The sequence below is a fragment of the Carassius gibelio genome, chromosome A1 (assembly GCF_023724105.1).
Source record: "Carassius gibelio isolate Cgi1373 ecotype wild population from Czech Republic chromosome A1, carGib1.2-hapl.c, whole genome shotgun sequence".
NCBI classification, from domain to species: domain Eukaryota; kingdom Metazoa; phylum Chordata; class Actinopteri; order Cypriniformes; family Cyprinidae; genus Carassius; species Carassius gibelio.
Window position 1 is genome coordinate 8,691,913 of NC_068371.1, and position 15,126 is coordinate 8,707,038.

At 34.9% G+C, this 15,126-nt stretch overlaps 1 protein-coding gene and 1 long non-coding RNA gene across 2 annotated transcripts in view; one reads left to right on the plus strand and one right to left on the minus strand.

The window, feature by feature from the left end:
• The window catches only part of LOC127979552 (FERM domain-containing protein 7-like), a 35,847-nt gene that overhangs the window by 13,136 nt on the left and 7,585 nt on the right, over positions 1-15,126 (plus strand). The gene's annotated exons all lie outside the window — the stretch shown is intronic.
• Positions 782-15,088, minus strand: LOC127980094 (uncharacterized). Its single transcript, XR_008159183.1, has 3 exons — positions 14,832-15,088; positions 3,950-3,984; positions 782-1,539 (listed from the first exon to the last, which is right to left on the minus strand). It is a non-coding gene; the product is annotated as an uncharacterized LOC127980094 (long non-coding RNA).

Genomic DNA, 15,126 nt, shown 5'->3' on the forward strand with positions numbered 1-15,126 from the left:
TTTCAACACTGAGCCATAAAATAGGGTTTCCATAAAAAGTGATTCAACAATTTAGTGATCAAACTCACCCCGAAACACGTTGAAATAACACGTATTATGCTGGCATAACAGTTAAAAATGCGGCTGATGCATCTTACCCCATTTTTCCCTACTCTACACTGATAAAAATAATCTGCTTGATTTACTTAAAAAATATGATGAATTCTTTTGCATAATTGTATTACGTAGATCCAACAAGACTAGTCTTTGTACAAACTACTTAATTTTTCTGTTTGTTGAAATAAAATTTGCACATAAAGTTAACTTAATTTTAGTATTGATCTAGTCATTTTTTTGTGTGTGTGATCTACACAACTTTAAGAATCCAAAATGTGTATTTTTGATTGAATCCAACTTAATTTTTACATTTCAATATTACAAATTTCAAGTGGGATATACTGTTTTCAAAATTTGTTAGTGTATTTTAAAGTTACATGTACTCAGGTATTCTAATTAGCAACTGAGTATTTCTACTGAAAGTATAAATGCAAATAGTAATTGTTTTACTACTATAGTAAAAGTTCAACACTGGTACTTGTAAACAGAATGCCAGTAGAATGTATTCATCAAATATAGAAATCTAGTTATTACATTGAAGCTGACATTTTGGCCATTTGAGAGTAAAAACTGACAAGGTCAGTATAAAACAAAGTATAATAAAATATATCCACCTCACAGGTTGAGACATTGTGTACAATACAAAATTGTGCTTCATGGTTGTGACAGAGGAAAGCTCATTAAGTGAAAGTTGACAGGCTTTATTGTCTTCATAAGAAACCATTCAGACACATTTACAGAATATTTTCTATAAAATTGCGTTTTTCAGTCCTGTACAGTAACATACTCTTAAGACTTTAAAACAACACGCTTGCACATGTATGATCATATGTATGATCCCCGTGTGACAATGGAGATCTTCTAAGAAACCTACATTTCAGTTTCTTTGGGTTTCTATTGAAAAAAACTCACATTGTGCAATATAGTTTCTGACTTCTTAACTGTCATCTTTCCTTCAACTGCACCTTTAACATTAACACTCACAAACATGGTCCCTATATGAAATAGGATTAGTGTGACTTGAGAAAGTGCACTGAAAAAGACCTGAGAAATTGAACAGTAAAACTTTACCAGAGGGACTCAAACCCTCTACATTCAACAATGTCTGTATCGCTTTTAGGCCAGTAAGCTGATCTTGTAATCGTGGATTTTGGAGGACATGTTTTTGTTAACATCCTCCAGCTCCAGGACGATCTTCTGAAATACCTCAAAGGTGTATTTAAGTTTCTCTGGGTAGCTTAGTTCCAAAGCATAAATAAGGCCCATAAGGTAGGAGCAAGCATGTGCTACACTGGGAATGCAAAAAAGGACCTCCGCTCCCTCAATGGCTATTCCAACTTTCTTCTCGAGACCTCCATCCCTGGCTTTGCTGACCACAAAGATGTTGAGCACAAATGAAGTGATGGCCTCTTGGATGGCTGCAGCATCATCGTCATCACAAACCTGTGAAATAAACCAGAGAGAATTGAACCTACTGCTTTGTTTGCTAATGTGAAGAATGCATTTAAGCCAATTTTTTTCCCACATGGATTTGCCTACATTTATAAACAATTACAATCTTGTGTGAATTTAAAAATATTTATGTGGAAAGACACACACACACACACACACACACAGTGTGTGCAGAATTATTAGGCACGTTGATTTGCTGATCATATTTTATTCCCAGGAACATTTTCCCAATTCCAAACCATATTAAACTTAACTACTATTAATTTAATCATTTATAAGTGATATATAATTGTACATGAAGGTTGGAAATGAAAACGCCTTATATTCAGGTGTGCAGAATTATTAGGCACGTTTTCTTTTACAGATAAAATAAGCCAAAAACGAGATTTAACTCAGATTGAAAAGTCAAAATTATTAAATCCCCATGAGAAGAATCCAATACTAATGCAATACTAGAGATTGCAGTTAAAGCATGACCATTGGACAGTAACATGCTCATTGGGTCAGCAGGGTCAGACAAAAAAACGGTAGAGAAGACAAAACACATGATAACTGCAAAAGAATGAAGAATTAAAGGATTAGTTCACCTCCAAGTTGAAAATTGTGTCATCATTTACTCACCCTCAAGTTGTTTTAAACCTGTATAAATTTCTTTCTTCTGCTGAACACAAAGAAAGATATTTTGCAACTTGGGTTTCATTGACTTCCATAGTATATATTTTTTCCTACTATGGAAGTCAATGGGACCCAAGTCTGTCTGTTTACAGACATTCTTCAAAATATCTTTGTGTTCAGCAGAAGAAAGAAATTTATACAGGTTTAAACAACTTAAGGGTGAGCGAATGATGACACAATTTTCAACTTTAACTGTGAACTGTGCAAATCCATCCCATATAATCCAGATGCTAGATCTGAGTACATCCAGACCCTAAATGAGGAGCAAATTGGGTGGTCTCTCTGAGGGTGGTGGAAGTCAGTTTCGAGATTTGTCATATACTGGTAGCGGTGAGGAGCACAGCTTCCATTTAGTTGTGTTTGCCTCTCTGTCTGCTTGTCTGTCCTCAAAAATGTAAAGAGAAAATATATATTTATTTATCAGGACAATCATTTGTAATCTTAAAGGGATGGTTGATTATGATTTCACTTTTTTAACTTTAGTTAGTGTGTAATGTTGCTGTTTGAGCATAAACAACATCTGCAACGTTACGACATTCAAAGTTCAAAGCAAAGGGAGATATATTCTTTTAGAGAAATCTATTTTTAAGGACTACAACAAACGGCTGGTAGAGACTACAACGGCTTCCACTCGGGTTGGTGACATCACTAACCCTAAAATGTACATAAATCCTGCCCCCAGGAACATGCAACCAGGAGCAGCAGGTCATTTGCATTTAAAGGGACATACAAAAACTGAGCTTTTTTACTACATGCTATAAAAATTATCTGTGTGGTATGTTGAGCAAAAACTTCACATACTCTGAGGACATAAGAGATTTTTTATACATCTTGTAAAAAGGGGTATTATACCACCCCTTTAACCAAACAATACTACAAATTAAGGAAAGACGGCAGCTATTTTTTGCCTGTTTACATACTGATTGCCCTTGTCCATCCTGGAATTTCCTTAAATCACATTTGTTAAAGAAACATTCAACTAACAAGTCACCAAAAGTCATTTGTTTTGATTTTGAACTTTACAGAGAAGGATTACTTTCAACACCTATGACATCTTTAAACAAAACTGTATGTGCACTATGTCTTCAGTGTGAGTGTCTTGACTTTTAAATTAATTTATGGTGCCTGTGCATCACACAGATCCCAGCATATTCTAGAGTCATTTTGGGGCACTAACTGAACATAAGTAGATTGGTCAAATATGACAATATTGAGGCCCGTTGTTCTGAGCCATACAATTGTTCAGGGGAGTATGCAACTGACGAATGAAAAGAAGAGAATCTAAAATTACACCATGATTGATCAGATGTTTTTCTTACAGCTTCATCAGGTAAGCATCTTGTTATTTTCTCCACAGGTAATCAGGTAAGTTTGATTTTATCACAGCCTCATCAATGTTAAATAGAAAGATGTGACTTTAAAATGGTGGAAGTAAACTAATTAAGTTTTTTTTTTATTTTTTAGCTAATGTATGTAACCATGGGATCAACAAAAATAGATTATCATGGCAATGGGAACTAATGCAATGGCAGACTTTGAGCAACCAGCAACATATGGTGCACACCCCTTAAGTCGTCACTTTTTTTTTTTTTTACAGGACTATAAATTTACTCTGTGAAATGCAAAAAAACAACAACTGCCAACTGAGTTATAACTTCACCCCCAGTTTCCTCACTACAATAAATTTATTATATAATTTAAATATAATTTATTGAAAGTTACATACCTTTATCCAGTGTAGCCTATTGTCAGGAGAATCACCTGGTTAAGGACACAGTGTAAGTTAATGGTTAGTAACTGACCAATGCAAGAAACCCAATTCATAGCAAATCATAACTATAACTATAATTAAAAATAGTTTCACATTTTCTTCTCTCCACAAACAACTACAGGTAGTTGACCTGCCGATCAGACAGCTAATTGTCTTCAGTTTCATATGAAATGTTTGTGTTTTTTTTTTTTTCCACGGAGCTCAGATGAGAAAGTGTACAGGGAACCGCGTCATGCAGAAGGCAGGATTATGGTCACATATTATGATGGACAGCTGTAAACGCTCTAACCATAGACCGTAAAAACTACGAGGCTGACTCCAGCTCTTTATTCGCCAGCTCCTTATTCGCCGAACTATCCATTCCACCTTAAAAATGTCTAGTGGTTGTTAATCCTTCCCTGTCAGTGCTATTGGTTGTATTTTTTAAAGGGACAGTTGCTCAAAACTGGCTTGCTTCAGACAGCAGTTAACAATGAACGGTAAAAATATAAAGTTATGTAAAAATGTATTGTATGTTTCAATACATAATGCACGTGACTTGCGAATGCAAGTTCTTTTTTTTATTTAAACGCCATGCCTTACTCAATGTCTTTTTCAACATACCCTGTATGAATAAAACAAGATAATATTGTTTGCAGCTCTTATGTAATCTTTATTAAAATGTATCCATTACTGTAAAAGATTAAATAAACATACATTATTTAACTGTCACACAAAATCTTGTATTACTGCAATTTCTGATGTGCTGTTGAAGAAACGTGCCCTACTCAACTGTATTCCGACAAAGCATATTGGGCATGTCATTTTTTTATTTCAAAGGTTCTCAAAAAAAGGATTACCTACAGGGCAAGAGTAATTCACTCTCTAACGAAATCCTTTATTAGACCATCTTCTGATTTTTTATTATGGAAATATAACCCAGACAAAAAATGCCCTCCAAAGCATCTGTATTTGACGAAAAAGCATATTGGGCATGTCATAATTTTTTTTTTTGAAAGGTTCTCAAACAAATGAGCATGTAGAGGGCAAGAGTAATTCACTCTCTAACGAAATCCTGCATTAGAACATTTTCTGATGTTTTATTATGGAAATATGACCCAGAGAAAATGCTCTCAATAGCGAATTTATGGGCCGAAAAAGCATATTAGGCATGGCATCATTTTCTTGTTTCAAAGGTTCTCAAAAAAAGGAGCATGTAGAGGGCAAGAGTAATTCACTCTCTAACGAGATCCTGCATTAGAACATTTTCTGATGTTTTATTATAGAAATATGACCCAGAGAAAAGGCCCTCAAAAGCAACTTCATGGGCGAAAAAGCATATTGGGCATGTCATAATTTTCTTGTTTCAAAGGTTCTCAAAAAAAGGAGCACGTAGAGGGCAAGAGTAATTCACTCTCTAATGAGATCCTGCATTAGAACATTTTCTGATGTTTTATTACGAAAATATGACACAGAGAAAATGCTCTCAATAGCAACTTTATGGCCGAAAAAGCATATTGGGCATGTCATAATTTTCTTGTTTCAAAGGTTCTCAAAAAAAGGAGCATGTAGAGGGCAAGAGTAATTCACTCTCTAATGAAATCCTGCATTAGACCATCTTCAGATGTTTTATTATGGAAATATAACCCAGAGAATATGACCTCCAAGGCATCTGTATATGCCAAAAAAGCATAATTGGCATGTCATCATTTTTGTGTTTTAAAGGTTCTCAAAAAAGGGACCATGTAAAGGGAAAGAGTAATTCACTCTCTAATGAAATCCTACATTAGACGATTTTCTGATGTTTTATTACGAAAATATGACACAGAGAAAATGCTCTCAATAGCAACTTTATGGCCGAAAAAGCATATTGGGCATGACAACATTTTCTTGTTTCAAAGGTTCTCAAAAAAGGAGCATGTAGAGGGCAAGAGTAATTCACTCTCTAACGAGATCCTGCATTAGAACATTTTCTGATGTTTTATTATGGAAATATGACCCAGAGAATATGCTCTCAATAGAAACTTTATGAGACGAAAAAGCATATTTGGCATGTCATAATTTTCTTGTTTCAAAGGTTCTCAAAAAAAGGAGTACGTAGAGGGCAAGAGTAATTCTGTCTGTAACGAGATCCTGCATTAGAACATTTTCTGATGTTTTATTATGGAAATACGATCCAGAGAAAATGCCTTCCAAAGCAACAGTATATGCGACAAAGCATATTTGGCATGGCATAATTTTCTTGTTTCAAAGGTTCTCAAAAAACGGAGCATGTAGAGAGCAAGAGTAATTCACTCTCTAATGAGATCCTGCATTAGAACATTTTCTGATGTTTTATTATAGAAATATGACCCAGAGAAAATGCCCTCAAAAGCAACTTTATAGGCCGAAAAAGCATATTTGGCATGTCATCATTTTTGTGTTTCAAAGGTTCTCAAAAAAGGAGCATGTAGAGGGCAAGAGTAATTCACTCTCTAACGAGATCCTGCATTAGAACATTTTCTGATGTTTTATTATGGAAATATGACCCAGAGAAAAGGCCCTCAAAAGCAACTTCATGGGCGAAAAAGCATATTGGGCATGTCATAATTTTCTTGTTTCAAAGGTTCTCAAAAAAAGGAGCACGTAGAGGGCAAGAGTAATTCACTCTCTAATGAGATCCTGCATTAGAACATTTTCTGATGTTTTATTACGAAAATATGACAGAGAAAATGCTCTCAATAGCAACTTTATGGCCGAAAAAGCATATTGGGCATGTCATAATTTTCTTGTTTCAAAGGTTCTCAAAAAAAGGAGCATGTAGAGGGCAAGAGTAATTCACTCTCTAACGAAATCCTGCATTAGACCATCTTCAGATGTTTTATTATGGAAATATAACCCAGAGAATATGACCTCCAAGGCATCTGTATATGCCAAAAAAGCATAATTGGCATGTCATCATTTTTGTGTTTTAAAGGTTCTCAAAAAAGGGACCATGTAAAGGGAAAGAGTAATTCACTCTCTAATGAAATCCTACATTAGACGATTTTCTGATGTTTTATTACGAAAATATGACACAGAGAAAATGCTCTCAATAGCAACTTTATGGCCGAAAAAGCATATTGGGCATGACAACATTTTCTTGTTTCAAAGGTTCTCAAAAAAGGAGCATGTAGAGGGCAAGAGTAATTCACTCTCTAACGAGATCCTGCATTAGAACATTTTCTGATGTTTTATTATGGAAATATGACCCAGAGAATATGCTCTCAATAGAAACTTTATGAGACGAAAAAGCATATTTGGCATGTCATAATTTTCTTGTTTCAAAGGTTCTCAAAAAAAGGAGTACGTAGAGGGCAAGAGTAATTCTGTCTGTAACGAGATCCTGCATTAGAACATTTTCTGATGTTTTATTATGGAAATACGATCCAGAGAAAATGCCTTCCAAAGCAACAGTATATGCGACAAAGCATATTTGGCATGGCATAATTTTCTTGTTTCAAAGGTTCTCAAAAAACGGAGCACGTAGAGGGCAAGAGTAATTCACTCTCCAACGAAATCCTGCATTAGAACTTTTTCTGATGTTTTATTATGGAATTATAACCAAGAGAATATTACCTCCAAAGCAACTGTATATGCGAAAAAGCATATTAGGCATGGCATCATTTTCTTGTTTCAAAGGTTCTCAAAAAAAGGAGCATGTAGAGGGCAAGAGTAATTCACTCTCTAACAAAATCCTGCATAAGAACATTTTCTGATGTTTTATCATGGAAATATAACCCAGAGAATATGCCCTCCAAAGCATCTGCATATGTCAAAAAAGCATATTGGGCATGACAACATTTTCTTATTTCAAAGGTTCTCAAAAAAAGGAGCATGTAGAAGGCAAGAGTAATTCACTTTCTAACGAGATCCTGCATTAGAACATTTTCTGATGTTTTATTACGGAATTATGACACAGAGAAAATGCTCTCAATAGCAACTTTATGACCAAAAAAGCATATTGGGCATGTCATAATTTTCTTGTTTCAAAGGTTCTCAAAAAAAGGAGCACGTAGAGGGCAAGAGTAATTCACTCTCCAACGAAATCCTGCATTAGAACTTTTTCTGATGTTTTATTATGGAATTATAACCAAGAGAATATTACCTCCAAAGCAACTGTATATGCGAAAAAGCATATTAGGCATGGCATCATTTTCTTGTTTCAAAGGTTCTCAAAAAAAGGAGCATGTAGAGGGCAAGAGTAATTCACTCTCTAACGAGATCCTGCATTAGAACATTTTCTGATGTTTTATTATGGAAATATAACCCAGAGAAAATGACATCAAAGGCATCTGTATGCCGAAAAAGCATATTGGGCATGACAACATTTTCTTGTTTCAAAGGTTTTTAAAAGAAGGAGCATGTAGAGGGCAAGAGTAATTCACTCTCTAACGAGATCCTGCATTAGAACATTTTCTGATGTTTTATTTTGGAAATATAACCCAGAGAAAATGCTCTCAATAGCAACTTTATGAGCCGAAAAAGCATATTTGGCATGTCATAATTTTCTTGTTTCAAAGGTTCTCAAAAAAAGGAGTACGTAGAGGGCAAGAGTAATTCTGTCTCTAACAGGATCCTGCATTAGAACATTTTCTGATGTTTTATTATGGAAATATGACCCAGAGAAAATGCTCTCAATAGCAACTTTATGAGCCAAAAAAGCATATTTGGCATGTCATAATTTTCTTGTTTCAAAGGTTCTCAAAAAACGGAGCATGTAGAGAGCAAGAGTAATTCACTCTCTAACAAAATCCTGCATTAGATCATTTTTTGATGTTTTATTACGGAAATATAACCCAGAGAAAATGCTCTCAATAGCGAATTTATGGGCCGAAAAAGCATATTTTGCATGTCATAATTTTCTTGTTTCAAAGGTTCTCAAAAAAAGGAGCATTTAGAGGGCAAGAGTAATTCACTCTATAACAAAATCCTGCCTTAGAACATTTTCTGATGTTTTATTACGGAAATATGACCCATAGAAAATGCTCTCAATAGCAACTTCATAGGACGAAAAAGCATATTTGGCATGTTATAATTTTCTTGTTTCAAAGGTTCTCAAAAAAGGAGAATGTAGAGGGCAAGAGTAATTCACTCTCCAACGAAATCCTGCATTAGAAAATTTTCTGATGTTTTATTATGGAATTATAACCCAGAGATTATTACCTCCAAAGCAACTGTATATGCGAAAAAGCATATTAGGCATGGCCTAATTTTCTTGTTTCAAAGGTTTTAAAAAAAAGGAGCATGTAGAGGGCAAGAGTAATTCACTCTCTAACAAAATCCTGCATTAGAACATTTTCGGATGTTTTATTATGGAAATATAACCCAGAGAAAATGCCCTCCAAAGCATTTGTATGTCGAAAAAGCATATTGGGCATGAAAACATTTTCTTGTTTCAAAGGTTCTCAAAAAAAGGAGCACATAGAGGGCAAGAGTAATTCACTCTCTAACGAGATCCTGCATTAGAACATTTTCTGATGTTTTATTATGGAAATATGACCCAGAGAAAATGCCCTCGAAAGCAAATGTATATGCGAAAAAGCATATTAGGCATGACAACATTTTCTTGTTTTAAAGGTTCTCAAAAAAGGAGCACGTAGAGGGCAAGAGTAATTCACTCTCTTATGAGATCCTGCATTAGAACATTTTCTGGTGATTTATTATGGAAATATGACCCAGAGAAAATGCCCTCCAAAGCAACTGTATGCGAAAAAGCATATTAGGCTTGTCATAATTTTCTTGTTTCAAAAGTTCTCAAAAAAAGGAGTACGTAGAGGGCAAGAGTAATTCTGTCTCTAACAGGATCCTGCATTAGAACATTTTCTGATGTTTTATTATGGAAATATGACCCAGAGAAAATGCTCTCAATAGCAACTTTATGAGCCAAAAAAGCATATTTGGCATGTCATAATTTTCTTGTTTCAAAGGTTCTCAAAAAACGGAGCATGTAGAGAGCAAGAGTAATTCACTCTCTAACAGGATCCTGCATTAGAACATTTTCTGATGTTTTATTATGGAAATATGACCCAGAGAAAATGCTCTCAATAGCAACTTTATGAGCCAAAAAAGCATATTTGGCATGTCATAATTTTCTTGTTTCAAAGGTTCTCAAAAAACGGAGCATGTAGAGAGCAAGAGTAATTCACTCTCTAACAAAATCCTGCATTAGATCATTTTTTGATGTTTTATTACGGAAATATAACCCAGAGAAAATGCTCTCAATAGCGAATTTATGGGCCGAAAAAGCATATTTTGCATGTCATAATTTTCTTGTTTCAAAGGTTCTCAAAAAAAGGAGCATTTAGAGGGCAAGAGTAATTCACTCTATAACAAAATCCTGCCTTAGAACATTTTCTGATGTTTTATTACGGAAATATGACCCATAGAAAATGCTCTCAATAGCAACTTCATAGGACGAAAAAGCATATTTGGCATGTTATAATTTTCTTGTTTCAAAGGTTCTCAAAAAAGGAGAATGTAGAGGGCAAGAGTAATTCACTCTCCAACGAAATCCTGCATTAGAAAATTTTCTGATGTTTTATTATGGAATTATAACCCAGAGATTATTACCTCCAAAGCAACTGTATATGCGAAAAAGCATATTAGGCATGGCCTAATTTTCTTGTTTCAAAGGTTTTAAAAAAAAGGAGCATGTAGAGGGCAAGAGTAATTCACTCTCTAACAAAATCCTGCATTAGAACATTTTCGGATGTTTTATTATGGAAATATAACCCAGAGAAAATGCCCTCCAAAGCATCTGTATGTCGAAAAAGCATATTGGGCATGAAAACATTTTCTTGTTTCAAAGGTTCTCAAAAAAAGGAGCACATAGAGGGCAAGAGTAATTCACTCTCTAACGAGATCCTGCATTAGAACATTTTCTGATGTTTTATTATGGAAATATGACCCAGAGAAAATGCCCTCGAAAGCAAATGTATATGCGAAAAAGCATATTAGGCATGACAACATTTTCTTGTTTTAAAGGTTCTCAAAAAAGGAGCACGTAGAGGGCAAGAGTAATTCACTCTCTTATGAGATCCTGCATTAGAACATTTTCTGGTGATTTATTATGGAAATATGACCCAGAGAAAATGCCCTCCAAAGCAACTGTATGCGAAAAAGCATATTAGGCTTGTCATAATTTTCTTGTTTCAAAAGTTCTCAAAAAAAGGAGCACGTAGAGGGCAAGAGAAATTCACTCTCTAATGAAATCCTGCATTTGAACTTTTTTTGATGTTTTAATATGGAAATATGACCCAAGAAAGAGAAAATGCCCTCCAAAGCATTTGTATATGATAGTGTAGTGGGAATCACAACTTAAATATGCAGGATTACATTAGAGAGTGAATTACTCTTGCCCTTTACGTGCTCCTTTTTTGCTATTGAGAGCATTTTCTCTGTGTCATATTTTCGTAATAAAACATCAGAAAATGTTCTAATGCAGGATCTCGTTACAGACAGAATTACTCTTGCCCTCTACGTACTCCTTTTTTTGAGAACCTTTGAAACAAGAAAATTATGACATGCCAAATATGCTTTTTCGTCTCATAAAGTTTCTATTGAGAGCATATTCTCTGGGTCATATTTCCATAATAAAACATCAGAAAATGTTCTAATGCAGGATCTCGTTAGAGAGTGAATTACTCTTGCCCTCTACATGCTCCTTTTTTGAGAACCTTTGAAACAAGAAAATGTTGTCATGCCCAATATGCTTTTTCGGCCATAAAGTTGCTATTGAGAGCATTTTCTCTGTGTCATATTTTCGTAATAAAACATCAGAAAATCGTCTAATGTAGGATTTCATTAGAGAGTGAATTACTCTTTCCCTTTACATGGTCCCTTTTTTGAGAACCTTTAAAACACAAAAATGATGACATGCCAATTATGTTTTTTTGGCATATACAGATGCCTTGGAGGTCATATTCTCTGGGTTATATTTCCATAATAAAACATCTGAAGATGGTCTAATGCAGGATTTCATTAGAGAGTGAATTACTCTTGCCCTCTACGTGCTCCTTTTTTTGAGAACCTTTGAAACAAGAAAATTATGACATGCCCAATATGCTTTCATATTTCCGTAATAAAACATCAGAAATTGTTCTAATGCAGGATCTCATTAGAGAGTGAATTACTCTTGCCCTCTACGTGCTCCTTTTTTTTGAGAACCTTTGAAACAAAAAAATTATGACATGCCAAATATGCTTTTTCGCCCATGAAGTTGCTTTTGAGGGCCTTTTCTCTGGGTCATATTTCCATAATAAAACATCAGAAAATGTTCTAATGCAGGATCTCGTTAGAGAGTGAATTACTCTTGCCCTCTACATGCTCCTTTTTTGAGAACCTTTGAAACACAAAAATGATGACATGCCAAATATGCTTTTTCGGCCTATAAAGTTGCTTTTGAGGGCATTTTCTCTGGGTCATATTTCTATAATAAAACATCAGAAAATGTTCTAATGCAGGATCTCGTTAGAGAGTGAATTACTCTTGCCCTCTACATGCTCCTTTTTTTGAGAACCTTTGAAACAAGAAAATGATGCCATGCCTAATATGCTTTTTCGGCCCATAAATTCGCTATTGAGAGCATTTTCTCTGGGTCATATTTCCATAATAAAACATCAGAAATTGTTCTAATGCAGGATCTCATTAGAGAGTGAATTACTCTTGCCCTCTACGTGCTCCTTTTTTTTGAGAACCTTTGAAACAAAAAAATTATGACATGCCAAATATGCTTTTTCGCCCATGAAGTTGCTTTTGAGGGCCTTTTCTCTGGGTCATATTTCCATAATAAAACATCAGAAAATGTTCTAATGCAGGATCTCGTTAGAGAGTGAATTACTCTTGCCCTCTACATGCTCCTTTTTTGAGAACCTTTGAAACACAAAAATGATGACATGCCAAATATGCTTTTTCGGCCTATAAAGTTGCTTTTGAGGGCATTTTCTCTGGGTCATATTTCTATAATAAAACATCAGAAAATGTTCTAATGCAGGATCTCGTTAGAGAGTTAATTACTCTTGCCCTCTACATGCTCCTTTTTTTGAGAACCTTTGAAACAAGAAAATGATGCCATGCCTAATATGCTTTTTCGGCCCATAAATTCGCTATTGAGAGCATTTTCTCTGGGTCATATTTCCATAATAAAACATCAGAAAATGTTCTAATGCAGGATTTCGTTAGAGAGTGAATTACTCTTGCCCTCTACATGCTCATTTGTTTGAGAACCTTTCAAAAAAAAAATTATGACATGCCCAATATGCTTTTTCGTCAAATACAGATGCTTTGGAGGGCATTTTTTGTCTGGGTTATATTTCCATAATAAAAAATCAGAAGATGGTCTAATAAAGGATTTCGTTAGAGAGTGAATTACTCTTGCCCTGTAGGTAATCCTTTTTTTGAGAACCTTTGAAATAAAAAAATGACATGCCCAATATGCTTTGTCAGAATACAGTTGAGTAGGGCACGTTTCTTCAACAGCACATCAGAAATTGCAGTAATACAAGATTTTGTGTGACAGTTAAATAATGTATGTTTATTTAATCTTTTACAGTAATGGATACATTTTAATAAAGATTACATAAGAGCTGCAAACAATATTATCTTGTTTTATTCATACAGGGTATGTTGAAAAAGACATTGAGTAAGGCATGGCGTTTAAATAAAAAAAAGAACTTGCATTCGCAAGTCACGTGCATTATGTATTGAAACATACAATACATTTTTACATAACTTTATATTTTTACCGTTCATTGTTAACTGCTGTCTGAAGCAAGCCAGTTTTGAGCAACTGTCCCTTTAAAAAAATACAACCAATAGCACTGACAGGGAAGGATTAACAACCACTAGACATTTTTAAGGTGGAATGGATAGTTCGGCGAATAAGGAGCTGGCGAATAAGGAGCTGGAGTCAGCCTCGTGTAAAAACTACCGTCCTAACAAACGCAAACCACGAAGAGAAACAGACAGCGCGCTAATGGGCACTCTTTCAGATGAATAATTCATGGAGTATGCATTCTGTATGACGAAATACCTATATGACAAAAGTTCATAGGGACATCATATACATATATATATATATATAAAACATTAATAGATTGATTGAATAAAGGCCAAAGATAAGAAACGTTTCGTTTTACCCCAAACGAATTATATTTTATCTTGAACCACTAAAGAGACATAAGAGCCAGCGGCAAATGTCAGAAGGTCTAGCCGAGCTGAAGCTGCTCTCGGCGGATAAATGATGACGGAGCTCCCGCTGATCGCATGGAGCTCATCTCTGAAATCGGCGAAACACATTTTTTTAAATAGACGCTGTCTTTATAAATAAACCGCATATTTGAGTTTAAAACAACTACATTCTCGCCTGAAATACTTCAAAAACTACATTTCATGAAACGATAACAGTAATATTTTGAAAATTATCCGAATAAAATGGCGGCTGTAAATGCTGCGTGAACTCAGCTGGCAGCTGTCCCCCGTACGAGAGACAAACGTTACCCGCATTCCAACGCATCCAACATCACCTTTTATTATCAGGGAGAACCAAACACTTTCACAGGGAGAAAAAGGAATCCTAAAAATAGGCTTCAGTGGCTCCTTAAATGTATTTAGACATATGCCAAGCTTAAAACTGAATGCTTTAAAGCAGCTAAAGTTAGCCACCTAACTTTAACTTACCAGTGTAACCACATGGTAGGCCTAATGCTAATTAGAAAATCCACATACAACAATCTTCAAATTACATTTAAAGCCTGGTTTTTGTACAGCAATTCGAAAACTGTAAAGAATGTACCAACCCAAGTAACATTAACTGTTAATTTGCTAGCTTTATTCTTACCTTAAATTCAGTCCGCGTGTTCGTCTTCGTTAGGAATGCAAGGGGTTTCCAGACCAACGAAACAGGAAGGGGAGTTTTTTTTTTTTTTTACCAAGTGAGTAAATAAAACAAGGTATTGTTTGTTGTGCGTGTGTACCTAAAAAGCTTGGCTGGGATTACTTAGATTAATTTAGTAAAGGAATAAAATACACATTTTATTGTTTTTTGAACAAATGCAGATTAATTTAAAACTAGATATATTAAAGTAAAGACACAAACTTAACATTTTATTGTTGATATCACGCATTTTAATTAC